The sequence below is a fragment of the Heterocephalus glaber genome, unplaced genomic scaffold, assembly GCF_053883595.1.
Source record: "Heterocephalus glaber isolate CG9 unplaced genomic scaffold, H.glaber_assembly_v1.0 deba00001733, whole genome shotgun sequence".
NCBI lineage: Eukaryota > Metazoa > Chordata > Mammalia > Rodentia > Bathyergidae > Heterocephalus > Heterocephalus glaber.
In genome coordinates, this window is record NW_028258444.1 from 7,870,579 (window position 1) to 7,885,523 (window position 14,945).

General features: G+C 35.7%; 2 pseudogenes; one reads left to right on the forward strand and one right to left on the reverse strand.

Moving 5' to 3' along the window:
- Positions 1-5,441: 5,441 nt before the first annotated feature.
- On the reverse strand, positions 5,442-6,630 carry LOC101708808 (ubiquitin carboxyl-terminal hydrolase 12-like; annotated as a pseudogene).
- A 1,516-nt stretch (positions 6,631-8,146) lies between these two features.
- LOC101709887 (small ribosomal subunit protein uS10 pseudogene) lies at positions 8,147-8,494 on the forward strand (annotated as a pseudogene).
- Positions 8,495-14,945: the final 6,451 nt, after the last annotated feature.

Consider the following 14,945-nt stretch of genomic DNA (forward strand, 5'->3'; position numbering starts at 1 on the left):
TTACAAAGACTTTGTTTCCATTTTTTTCATTTTCTCGTATTCTCATATTCTCAGTTGTCTTTTAAACTAAATTGAAAAGCTGCTCCTAAAGTTGATGTGAAAATGTAAGGAACCAGGAGAGCTGAACAATCTTAGAAAAGAACAAAATTGAAGGAGGACTCACTTCTGAATTTCAAAACTTAATATTAAGAGCTAAGTGATCAAGATAGTGTGTGCTGGCATAAGAATGAACAGACAGATCAATGCAACAGAACTGACAGTCCTGAAATAAATACTAATTGATTTTCAACCAGGGTCGCAAGACACTTCAATAGAAAAGAAACAGTGTTTGGCAACAATTCTCAATCTAGCACCACATATACCAAAAGATAATATTAGGAAAAAAATTAAACAAAATTTAAAATATTTTTATTCAATAAATCTTAAAATTTACACCAAGTGAACAAATTCCTTGGATAATTATGATGTACCAAATGAACATAAATAAATAGATAAATGCCAAAATTGTCCTGTATATATTATAGAATTTGAGTTTATTTTTCTTACACACACAAAGTTCTCCAGGTCTTGGTGGTTCTAGTCATTCAAAAAAGAAGTAATACTACAAGAAGCACACAATTCAAAAAGAAATTCATAGACTGAAAGTAAAAGGATAAAAAACAACTCTCCATGCAACAGGAACACAGAAAAAAGCAGGAATAGCTATTTTATTTGCAGACAAGGTAAATTTCAAACCAAAACTAATTAAGAGAAACAAAGAAGGTCAGTGCATCCTTGTAAAGGGAATAATCCAAGAGGAAGAGATGACAATCATAAATATATATATACCAAATACTAGTGCTCCCAACTATATGAAACAAATATTAATGGATAGGAAAAACCAAATAAGCACTAATACAATTGTAGTGGGAGACCTTAATACCCTACTGTCACAAATAGATCATCTGGACAGAAAATCAACAACAAAATACTAAAACTGAACCAAACTTTTGAACAAATGGACTTAACAGATGTCTACAGAGTGCTCCATCCCACAAAATCAGAATACACATTCTTTTCCACTGCACATGGGTCATTCTCCAAAATAGAACACATCCTAGCTCATACAACATGTTTAAGTAAATGCAAAGGAATTGGTTATCCCCTGTATATTATCAGACCATAGTGCAATTAAACTGGAGATCAAGCATAAGAAACCCCAAGAACTTCACAAACACATGGAAACTGAATGACAATCTCCTGAACAACCAATGGGTCACGAGGAAATTAAAGACGAAGGTAGACAGTTTCTACAATTAAATGATAATGCCAATACCACATACAGGAACCTATGGGACACGATGAAAGCAGTTCTAAGAGAGAAATTCATAGCAGTAAATGCCCATAATAGGAAACAGAAAGAGCTCAAATAAACAATCTAATGCTGAAACTCAAGCTCCTAGAAAAAGAAGAGCAAGACAAACCCAAAACTTGTACAAGGGAGGAAATTACAAAGATCAGAGCAGAAATCAATGCAATGGTGACTAAGAGAATGATACAAAAAATCAACAAATTCTTTGAAAAAATTAAAAAAATCCACAAACCCTTAGCCAACCTTATCAAAAAAAGGAAAGAAAAGGCTCAATTCCATGCAATTGGGAATAAAAGGAGTGAAATCACAACAGATCCAGCAGAAATCCAGAGGATCATCAATACCTACTACAAAAACCTATATTCCAATAAAAAGGAAAACACAGAAGAAATGGACAGATTCCTAGATATATATGAATTACCAAAGCTGAATGAAGAAGATATAAAAATTCTAAACACCCCAATAACAATGAGTGAAATTGAAAATGTAATAAAAAGTTTACCAACAAAGAAAAGCCCAGGTCCTAATGGCTTCACTGGTGAGTTGTACAAGACATTTAGGGAAGAGCTAATGCCACTACTTCTCAAACTCTTTAATGAAATTGAAAGGGAACCAAGGCTCCCAAATTCATTCCTGGAGGCAAGCATTACTCTGATTCCAAAAGCAGAGAAAGACCCAACTAAAAAAGTGAACTATAGGCCAATCTCCCTAATGAACATAGATGAAAAAATCCTCAATAAAATACTGGCAAACAGAATACAGATGATCATCAAGAAGATCATACACCCTGACCAAGTCAGATTCATCTCAGGGATCCAAGGATGGTTCAACATTCGTAAATGAATAAATGTAATATGCTATGTTAACAGAGTCAAGGACAAAAACCATATGATCATCTCAATAGATGCAGAAAAGGCATTTGACAAAATCTAACACCCACTCATGATAAAAATGCTACAAAAAATTGGAATAGAAGGTCTTTATCTCAACCTGATTAAGGCTATCTATGAAAAAGCAACAGTCAACATCATACTTTTTTTTCAATTTCAATAGATATTATTTTATATTTATATAGCACCTTCTTCAAGAACCTTAAATGCTTTACAGACATTATTTCTAATTAATCCCCACAACAACCCTGTGAGGTAGGTATTACTCCCATTTTCCAAAACAGGGAGACTGAAGCACAGAGAGGTGAAGTGACTTGCCCAAGGTCACACAGTTAAGTTCACTGAAGAGCCAGGACCTGAGCACCTTAGCCTCCCAGCTCCCAGCCAAACACCTCATGAGAGAATCTTTAATGAAAAGTATCTTTAAAATAAAGCATCAAGAGTAGTATATTATGAGAATGAGGTCTTCCTACTGCCATCAGAGAAAGAAAACAACCTATAATGATGGTTAGAAGCCACAAGACCCATGGAGCACAACATCTTCCCTCGCCTTTCCTAAGCCTTCTGGCTCCTGTAGTTGATAAAATTTCCAAGACAGAAGCCATGTGACTTAGAAGTGGAACTTAATTTAGAGTATTTACTTTTAGTTAAGATAATTTATAGAAATATTTATTCCAATATACAAAATATGGGACAGCTATCCCAACAAACATGTACATAGATATATAGCAAATCAGCCCCATTTACAATTTTAACCTGCCCCTCATTTTAATCACAGCCAACCCACACACAACCTCACAATGCTTTCTAGATGGGTCACTTTTCTTACTTACTATACCTGTATTTTTATCTCCCCAACCCTAACCCTATATATTTTAAAAGTATATTGAGTTTCTGATAAGCTTCAGAACATTTTACTTATATCCAGCTGCACTAAGCATAAAAAATAAATTTATCATATGATGAATCATATGACAAATCATATGATGAAATACAGTGTAAATGTGAACGAAGTATGTGACGAGCATGGAACTCAATACAAATGTTAGAAGTTACTGTAACATGAAATTTAACTTGCTTTGCCTGTATGGATTTTTTAAATGCGAAAATGCACAAAACACAATACAGTATTTCAATGTTGTACCTTCATGCAAATGACTTCATCTATCTTTATACTTGCTGTGGCCTAGCTAATGTTAAAACTAACTGTGCTTCACTATATCCTTTTTCTTTACAAAAACCTGTAAAAATACAACTTTAAATTCCACAACAATTCAGTTTAAGCTCTCAAAATACAAGCTCTTCTACTCCTCTGACTTCCCCCACATTCTTGGTTGTTGATTCTCTGTGTAATGTTGGCAGATCAGGCAGGCTATGTGTAATTTGTACAAAGCAATTTCAGCTAGGGTAAGAGAAGCTGTATCCTAAAAATGAATTTGTCAAAATATTTTTTGATATTTAGTATAAACACCAAATACTGTAATTTTCAGCACATCTGTCTAAGCAGCCCAATTAGCTAAGTAACCCTGTTAACGATCTGTTTATGGGACAAATAGGTGAAGTCATTTCCTGAGCTAAAAGATATGGATAAGAAATGTTAACAGCAGCACAAGAAACATCTTTTTTTTGTGGTCAACAGTTTTAGTAAAATAACTTTAGAAAACTAAAAAAATTACTCCTTTTGATAAGAAACGTCCAATGCCTAATTGCTATTATTTTGAAAGTAATTTTCAATTATTCTCTGCAAGTTATATTCTGCCACTGTCAGACAACTTACTGATGCATGGAAAAATATCAACTGTAATGGTGTACATACATTTTACATTACACATATTACTTCTTAAAACCCCCAGCAAAATGAAAAATATAAATTTTAATTTCTGAATGTTCTTCCAATCAATCTGTAAAGTCACAGGGGGAAAAATGGTCTTTTTTTTTTTTTTTTAAATTACTGGCCTATCTAATCAAAATGTAATCTTCAGAAGGTGTTTTTGGCCACAATCCAGGCTGCTAGGGTTATGATGAATATATTACTTTTTAACCAAAGTTAAAAAAACAAGATATTTGAAAATAACTTAGAGGACATGAATTTTCCAAGCAAGGCTCAATTTTAAACATCAGACTATTTAAGAATTCTAAAGACCAGTACACCACCACTGCACCAGAATTTCTTTTAATCATTCCAACAACTCTAGGGAATTTTTAATTTTTTTTTTAATTAAAACTTTTTTACTGAAATTAAAGCTGAATAAAATAAATGACTTACATACTATGACAAAAGAACAAATATTGAACCAGAGATATCAGTTCCTCCTGAAAAAGAATATTTACCTTCTCTCATTGCAATTTTTCTCAAGATCTCTTACTGAGTTCAGATAGAATTTAAAATTCCCCTTAAAAACAGAAACAAACAAAAAGAGTATTTAAACTGACAAAACTAATGAAAACTAGGCTAAAATTTACTGACAGAATCATGGGCACTTCTTACAATAATTAAGACTCTACCAGTTTTAAGTAAAATAAATAAGGAAAGAATTATAATTACAAAGCCAGTCTTTCCCCTTGGGGAAACAAAAAGCCACTTCTGACCAATTGTTCCCTACATATACATACACTGTGTATTATTATAAGCTTCTTCAGAGAAGCAAAACACATTTGTCTTCCTGACACTGGATTCTACTATGCTAGGTTTGTATGTCAGGAAGGCAACTGCAAGTGTTGGGCCCACAAGTATTTCTGGTTTATGCTTAAAAAGACACTGACTATGCTTCTACACATACCAACCCCGGGCATCTGTGCAGTGTGTTCAGAATCATCTCCTTACATTATTGATACAAGCCAGCACATATTCCGATTCTTCCTACTGCACCCCCAAGGAATTCAAATTATTATTGGTGCAATTTATAAAGAGAAAATGCATGTCAATATCTGGAAGGCTGTTTTACAAGAGGAGCTGTTATCTCTCATTTCATGTCCTTGTTGTATGGAACTGCACAGACAGCATGATACCTGAGCAAATAAATCAACACCATGATAGAAAGGGCTTGTTAATCCATTGTCTTTGCTTTATTGTGTGCAAAGTATGCTACTGCCCCCTGAGCTTCCTGCATTTCTCTTTTCTTGAAAATTCAGTGCTTGAGCCTTTCCAAAATAACCAGAGAAGAAATGAGGCAGAAAGTATCTCTTCATCCCGGTCCTCCTCAGTCCCGAGGCTGATAGAAAATAATGTAACCAGATTCAGAGTTCTTTGAAATATCGGATGTCAACCCATAGAATTCTTCAATAGCTCGTGCATCTATTTTTTCTGCAATGTCATCATCAAACAACAACCAAAAATCATGACTCTTAACTATTGCAATATAATGTCCTCTATTGGGACCACTTCCACAGTGAACCACAACAGCAACAAGGTCGTACATTCGGTCAGGGTTGGTTGCATCACCTGAAGTGTTAAACAGGCAGAGTTCTAAAGGAAAAACTACCCGATAAGAAAGTTTTGCATATCGATGAAGCTGATCCATATATTTAAATCTCTTCAAATGAAGAGCTAGAATCATGGGCAGTTTTTTAACTTTCATCCATTTGTGTGCTTCCTGTTTGCTGCGACACTCTTCACAGTAATATTTGTATTCACTGCACAGTTTCTGTGTTGCTAAAACCCCTTAAACAGTGAGTAATTGATGTGTTTTGTTCCACGTCAACAGAAAGGTCTAAAAATCTTCATCTTTGCTGCTTATAGTTTCACAAGTAAGACATCTGTTTTCATTAGTTAATGTTCCCCGAAAAATCTCATGAACCCACGTTGGGTCTGGTGCGCTGTTGTTATTTTCATTATCAATGTTACCGTTAGGTAAGCGACCATTTTGTTTTTCCTGTTTTCTTTCTTCTTGTAAAATATCAGCAATTGTATTTAGTAGGTAATTTAAGAATTCATGGGCATCTTGTTGCATATAGTTATCAAAAAGCTTATGTGCCAGGAACTGGATTATGGGCTGGGAATACAATGGTGAGCAAAAACAAATGGGTTCCCTCCGTCATGGAACTGGCAGTCATTTTCTTTCCGTAATCTCATGATGAACTTCTTAGGAGGTATTACTCCAACCTTTTTCTTCTGAATGGCCATGCTGTAGAAGAGATCTGCTAAGCACGTAAGAAGATTCTCCTTCCTAGGCTGACTCTTGCACGCTAGAACTTTTTCCAGAAATAGACGACAAAAATAAAGTGCTTGAAGAACTGAATTGCAGTAGCAGGTATTCCCAAAATTGACTAATCCAAAATAGTGCTCTGCTCGTTGACTGGAAACTGTTCTGGACCAATCTCTTTCTCTAATGCCGAGGCATTGGCGTCCGTGGTACAGACGGAGGCGAATTTGGAGACTGTCATTAGGATTTCCAATCGCCCAGAGCCCTCTTCCACCCAATCACAGCAGCGGTGGCGGCGGCGGCGGGCTGGGGAAAAGGGCCACCGGGCCGCCCGCTCGCACCACAACCCGCGGGCAGACCCCGAGCCACCGAGGACCCACTCACCTAGCCTACTGAGCCCTCACTGGAGGAAAGATAGCCTATTTAATAAATGGTGCTGGAAAAACTGGATTTCAACCTGTCAGAGATTAAAACTAGACCCATTTCTATCACCATGCACTAAACTGAGATCTAAGTGGATTAAAGATCCAAATATTAAGACAGAAACACTAAACTTGCTGGAAGATAAGTTAGGTAGAACTCTTGAAGATATTGGCAAGGGAAAAGACTTTATGAACAAACCCACAGTAGCACAGGAACTAGCAGAAAGAATCAACAACTGGGATCTCATCTTATTGAAAAGCTTTTGCACTGCAAGAGAAACCAACAGAGCTAACAGACAACCTACAATGTGGGAAAAAATTTTTAGCAGCTGTAACTCAGACGAAGGACTACTATCTAGAATATATAAAGAACTGAAAAACATCAGACCCCCCAAATTCAAAGACCCAATTCAAAAATGGGCATCCGAAATGAACAGACATTTCTCAGACAAAGAAGTAAAAGCAGCAAATAAACATATGAAAAAAATATTCAACATAACTGGTCATTCGAGAGATGCAAATGAAAACAACACTGAGATTCCACCTCACCCTAGAAAGAATGGCCACTATCAAGAAATCAACCAATAACAAATGTTGGCGGGGGTGTGGAGAGAAAGGAACCCCTCTCCATTGTTGGTGGGAGTGCAGACTGGTGCAAACACTGTGGAAATCAGTGTGGAGATACCTCAAAGAACTAGGACTAGAGGTCCCATTGGACCCAGCTATTCCCCTGCTGGGTATCTTCCCAAAATAATTAAAAGAATCATACCACAGTGATATATGTGCACCCATGTTTATTGCAGCACAGTTTGTGATAGCTAAAGCTCGGAAACAGCCCAAGTGCCCATCAACTGGAAACTGGATGAAGAAGATGTGGTTTTTTTATAAAATGGAGTTCTACTCAGCCATAAAGAATGAGAAACTAGAGTCATTTATAGCTAAATGGATGCATATTGAGGCCATACTCTTAAGTGAAATAAATAAAACACACGTGTAAATACCGAATAGTTTCTCTAGTGTGAGAAACTGACAGTTTAAATAAGGACTAAAAGGATTAATAACTAATAATTGATTCTTTGAAATAGGAAAAGGTCCAAAGGGGTAGGGGTGGTGGGAGGGGAAGGGGAAAGGAAAGAATGGAAAGGAAAAATTATGAGAAAAGAAAAAATAAATGGAAACGAAATATGTAAATAGGGAAGGGTTTAAGGGTGAAGGGCACGCAGGTAATGGGGAAAAAATGAAAACCAAGATACATCATGTACAGGTACAAGCACCCAAAGATAAATGTAATTGCATTGTATACCTAAAATGTACCAATAAAAGAATTTAAGGGAAAAAAATAAAGATACCAGAAAGACACCTGTGGAACCCGAGCTGGCGTTTGACCGAATTAAGATTACCCTCACCAGCTGCACCATAAACTCCCCGGAGAAGGTGTGCACTGACTTGATCAGAGGTGCAAAGGAAAAGAGTTTCAAAGTGAAAGGACCCACTCACATGCCTTCCAAGACCTTGAGAATCACTACATGAAAAACTCCTTGTGGTGAAGGTGCATGGGATCATGTCCAGCAACTCATTGATTTGCAACGTCCTTCTGAGATTGTTAAACAGATTCCTTCCATCAGTATTGAGCCAGGAGTGGAGGCTGAAGTCTCCATTGCAGATGCTGAAGGCAACTGTTTTAACTGATTTTAATTGATTGATAATCAATTGTTTTAAAAAGGGGAGAGAAGGATAATTATTTGCCTCTCAATACATAGGAGTCTGAGAAGAGAAATGCAAGACTAGCACAGTGCACAGCACACAGGAGTCATCCAATAAAAACTGATTTGTTTGCCTTTTCTTCTTAACTCATTGTTTTAACCGTTGCAAATATAAAGGAATAGTATGAGTTTTAAAAAAAATATATGATAACTGTTCTCTTTGATGCTATACTGGCAGGAAAAATTGTTCTAAGTTTTGTCTCAATTAGAAGAATTTAAGTAGTGGAAAATTTTAATTCCATCATTTATTTACTTGCTCACATAAGGAAAGATCAAATATATCTCTGGATAAAGGTTTATTTCTGATGCTTAATTCTTAGCATTATTCTTATATCCTTAGAATTACTTCTAAAATCCCTCTGTGTGGGCAAATTGTCTTTTACATAAATCTAAAACAATACCTTCTTCTAGCTAATGATGTCAGCATAGAATTCCAGAGTTATCATTATTTCCAAGAGAGTCTAAACTGATAGTCATATACAAAGGTATTTTCTCTAGTGAAAATCATAACAAAATTCAGTATTACTGGCCTTCATTTTGTCTGTAAGAGCTATCACTGTACTATGTAAGTGTGCATGTCTAAACACATGAAAGCCTCAAGGACAGCCAGGAACTCACAGCTGTGTTTCCTTTTGCACAGAACTAGTGCCTCAAGAAATGATCTATTTTAATATGAACAGGATTCTCTTTTTGAAAAAGACAGATGGAGCCAAAAAGCAAGAAAGAATAGTGTGATTTGGGAACGATCATCTCAACGTCCTTCATGAAAAATTTCACACACATTTTCCAGTTTGAGATATAAAGTAAAAGAGCTGCCTGTACCACATTTGCACCATACTGTGAAATTTTAAAAACAATGCTATTTGAGCCATTAGTAAATATAGTGTAAGAAGGGTTACCCTAAGTATAAGTACATATAAGCCCTCTATCAATTATAATTTTACCAGGTTCTCCTACTTAGGTTGTAACAGGACCCTCCTGCCCTCATATAGATAAATATGTGCAAATCTAAGCATTAAATATGTTTTACTGATGGCACTGGTTTGGTTGCTAACCAAGTTGAACAAATCAGGTCAACTCTTGAGTTTAACTATGGGAAATTAGGATGGCAAAGCTGCCTGTGCTTTTCCAGACATGATTGTAACTTCAAAGCTCTTGGCCATGACAGTCCCATCCTACAGCATGGCAAAATGGAATACAAAATTTAGAGAATCCTGAAGGTCAGTTGCTATGCTCAAGTCTTAAATTTTCTTAATGTTTACAGGTTGAATTACATACATATCCCAGTATTTTTCTAGTGAATTCTCCATTCTTGCTAAAACCAGTTTGGATTTCAGTGCTCACTGTTTAGATACAAACAGAACTTCCACAGTGTGAAAATCCTAGACTCTAACTTAGTCCTGATACCATTTACCCTCACATTAATGAGTAATTCTGTATTTATTCAGTTGAAAACTATAGCAAGATTGCTTTTCGTATTAGCATCCAAAAGAAAAGTAGACCATGCTTTGTTTTCCAGTCAAATGAAGAAAATTGGTTTGAAGTGTTTTTCCCATAGAAGAGATCATTTGAAATTTATCACACACTTTAGGAAATAACTCCAATTGATGTCATCCTCTTGTATTTTTCATTTTTTTATTGTTATTCACATGTCTCTACATGTGTCAAGAAAATAGTTGTGATCTTTCAAAATAATAAAAAAATGCTATTTTGTTTTAGTATATATGTTGCACCCAGCGAGAAAGAACCAACCAGAGACCGATATTAAATCCACACAGGAGTTTATTACAGGCCGAGACCCGAGCCGAGCATCGGACTCGAGCGTCGACTCGGGGGAGACAAACATGTTTTATACACCTTTGAGGCCAACAGTTTCTAGTCCCCCCTATGGGATAGAACTAGCAAAGCAAGCAAAAGGTACAGAAGCAGAACGTCCTGCAGTTAGAACATTTGTAAAACAATAGTTGATTAACTGTTGTTTCTAAGAGACTCTCTAAGGGGAGGAGGTTTCTAAGCTTCCTCCTTCTGAGTTCATCTAAAGGGCAGGCAGGTGGGTCAAGCAGCAATATGGAGTCTGTCTTGCTAACTAGGGTCCTTCAATATAGTCCTTTACTTTCTTCCAAAGGGAGTTTTCCTGGATAGGATGCTGTTTTAGCCTGTTTTTTGTTGCTACAGCTGATGATGTGAAACCAGAAAAATTACAAAGAGTAAAGGTTTATTTGGGTCACAGCTCAGAACACTAAGAAGTCCAAGATCAGGCTGTATCTGGTGAGCTCCTTCTTGTTAATGTGGACTCTGCAGTCTCACTGAGGGTCCTAGCCTGGGCTTTCTCTAAAGCTCCATTTACCTCCCAGAGGTCTAACACCCATTTCTACCCTCTTAATATCTCACAGTGAGCATTAAACCTCAACAAGAGTTTGGGTGGGAACATGGAAAGCATAGTAAATGTCTTGCTTTCTACACCAGATGCAATAGAAGAATGAGAAAGAGGAAAAGACAATGAGATCTGGCATAAGAGCATATCCAGACTGGAACATGGCTAGAAGTATTGGAGAAGGAAGCAGGGCGAAGATGTGGTTGAGATGGATTTTGGCTGAAAAAGAACTAGAGAAGGAATTTCAAAATGTTTAATGAGGCCAGACATGGTGGCACATGCTTGTAATCCCAGCATTTAAGAGACTGACGCAGGAGGATTCCAGTGAGTTCGAGGCCAGACTGGGTTACATAGTGAGTTCAAGACCAGGCTGAACTACATAGCAAGACCCTGTCATGAAAAGCCCTTTCTAAAAGAAAATGGAATTTTGAGACCATATTATTAATTATAATATGACACATTTTCCTTCAATCTACCATATGCTTAGTAAAATCCATATAATTTAATAATTTATTGAGTTGGATTTATTTTTCAGACTATGACAAAAATCATTTCTTATTTCATAGTGGTTATAGGACAAAAAGAAAGCAAGCTGAGGTTTTCCATGGGGATCTAATCAGATCTGTTTTCAGCTGTAAATAGTAATCTTTTCCTAATGCATCATTGACTGCACTGGATATTTAAGAAAATGGCACTTCTATCTTATATTTTTGCATTAAGTGCTGTTGGTTTGTGAAGAGAGGAAATGAAGTGACCGTCCTCAGGTGCTTTGAAAATGAAAGAAAACATGTGAAAGGCACTATCTACAATCCTCAAGTGAGGAATATTCTGGGGGAGATTGTTCTTGGAAATTTTGTCAAATGCTGCACATTTTATCAATTCCAATTTCAGTGGGTATTAAAGAAAAATGTACTTAATACATACTATTGTCAGAACTAGTTTGTGCAATTTATGAGCATACAACACTAGTACAAAGATATTTTTATTTTCTCTTCTGTCTCCTATTGAACTCAGTACACATTCTTATACATACACTTCCCCTGACATCAGTTCTATACCATTTCCAGTACAAAGTGGTTCTGTAAAGTTTCAAGGAACAATTATATAATCATATCCTATAGATGAATGGTTTAACCATTCTGAGACTTGGAAATGTCCACAAGGAAATCAGTATGGAGATTTTTCAGAAAACTAAAACTAGAAATTGCATTTGACCCACCAATTTCCTTCCTAGGTATCTTCCTCAAAGAGTTCAAGACATTATATTACTATGTTACAGGCATATTCATGTTTATAGCAGTGCAATTCATAATAGTTAAATTAGGAGTGGCCTATATGCCCATCAACAGATGGATGGATAAAGAAAATGTGTTATTTATACAAAATAGAATACTACTCTGCCATAAAGATAAACTCAAGTAATTTGTAGAAAAATGGATGCACCCTGAGACCATAATTCTAAGTCAAATAAATCAGACACCACAAGCTTAAATATCACATAATTTCTCTTATATGACAATTATGTATATACTTATAAGGTCTAAATAAACAGCAAAATAAAAAATAATAGGAAGTAGAAGACAGATCTTTCTTAAATGGGAAGGGTTTCAAGAGATGGAGATGGGGTGAAGGAGGGGATGGAAGGGGATGAAAAAAAGAATTGGGATGTGTTATATATGTGCACCAACTCCCCACAAGATATGTAAACATTATATACTGCACATATACTAATAAAAACAAAGAAGTTACAATAAGTATCTTGGGTTTTGCCACAACTCTTAATACCCTTAATATTCTCTCCCCCCGCCCCAAATAAAGAATAGAAGCAAAATCTCCCAGAGGCTAGAATCATAATACTATGATTACTATTTTACCTTCAAATATTAGGAATGCTTAAAAATTATTTTACTAGCTTTATTTGTTGGTAATTCAGTAACGGTGGCTCCTTTGTCCCTCATATCCTTCATGCTACTCAAACTGAGATGGACATATGCAGATGGAAAGTGAGAGGTTCATCATTTATTTTACAGAATGAGTTATGGACAGGAAGTTTATATAGGATTGAACTCTCTTTGGAAAATCTAGTCAGCACTTTTGAGAACTTTAAAGTATCAGCATGTTTTTCTCTTCCCTCACTCATTTACCCTAATGAAAATAGGGTACTACCTGTGCCACCGAAGTACTGGATTTTAAGTTACAGTATGTCAAATATTGAGCTTTATACCATATTTATAAGGTATGCATATCTTTACTTCAAGTAATTCCTTCCTAGAAGCAATGTGAATTTGAATGTTTCATTAGAATTATGTAAATAACTGGAAGCTCTCAAAATTCAATAGATAATGATATTCTACAAGTGCTTTATAGTGCTCATAAGCATAGTTTTAACTAGTCACTTTGTTACAAGTACTATGCTGTTGTCATAGCAACTTTGAAGAAGGTCATGATGAATAGGAAATTGAATTGGTGATGACCTAAAGTTATAATTTAATAATTACTGCAGTGATACTTGCTGGGAAGACAATGTCAAAATCAAGGGACTGTGTTTATTCTCTGGAAATGCCTTACTGTAGGCTTATTTTAGGTTTAGTGTTTTCAAGCTAAAATGGAAAACACCTGAGCACATACTCTTTTTCCTTCACTCCATTATTACCTGAAACTTTGTGAGGAAACAATGCTTCCAAGGCTGTTATATGAATAACATAAGATGCATTCTTACATTTTAAATATTTTTTCCATTCTCTTCCCAATGTGGAACTGGTACATAATTTTAATTTTCATATTTATAGGTACTGATTTAGAGCATACTTGTAATTTCCCTTTATGCTAATGCTCCATTGAAAATTTTATCTGATATGTAGTACCTGGGTTCCAAGCACAGAGTAACTTTTTTCTTTCAGTGGCCCTTTATTATCTAAGCATTTGAATCCCTTTCGTATCTTAATTTTTCTTTCTTCAAATGAAGATCTAAATGTGAATATCATTCTAAGCTTAAAAACTAAAACCTGACAAATTCATTTGGAAACTGTATCTAAAGATCCTGTTGTGATTATTTAACCAGGTTAACATCTTGCAGTACAGACCTGTGTTTTAATAAAGTAAACCCAAAATCTATTTATCTGCAAATGAGAACCATAGTGGCATGAGAACTAAGATCACTTCAGGGCAGTCATGAAAAGAGTTGGAAGTTCTTCAACGAAGTCAGTAATTTTGCACAATGCAAAGGGCTAAGGAATACACTTCCGTCTGATTTGAGCACAGAGATTTTCCTTATGAGAAAGAGCACATCAGATATGGGTTTAATTTTAGCTTGGCCACTTCCTAGACATGTAAATAATTTGTGTCTGTTTCTTCTTGTGTGAAACAGAGACGATACCTATTTTTCAGGCTTATAGGAAAAATATGTCAAACACCTAGAGCAAAACAATGAACTCCAGCAAAGTGTAGTTTAGCATAGTTATTGAAAAGTTTCTTAAATTATTTATTGGTATTCCATTTTGTAATTATCTAATTGACTGTAATAAAGAATAACTTACTAATGACAGAAAAGTAAATGGACATGTCTCTCTTCTAGGTGGCATTAATGGCAAAGGCTGCCACTGACATTTCCCCAAAACCCACAGATATGGAATCAAACCTCAGCAATGTATAGTGCTTCCTTTTCTCAAACTAAGTATCTTATCCTAAAAGTCAAATCAAAATAAATTATCCATTTAAAAAAAATAAAAACTCAATTCTAACACAATTTTCAAAAGCCATCTTCTGTCTAAAGGAAGTGAGGAATCCAACTGAGGAAAACAATTCTAACACCTGAGGTGGCTCAGCTACAGGTGAAGCTGGGCCCCTGACTCAGAGGGGTTTGGATGGTAAATTAGAAGGAATGCTCCCCAGGAAAAAAAGGCAATAGGTAGTATAATTTGCAGCATAGAAATATTTGCAGACATATAATCTTTTCGGAGGGTTTTGCTGGAAAACAGGCAATTAAAAAAATTTTAATCCTTTA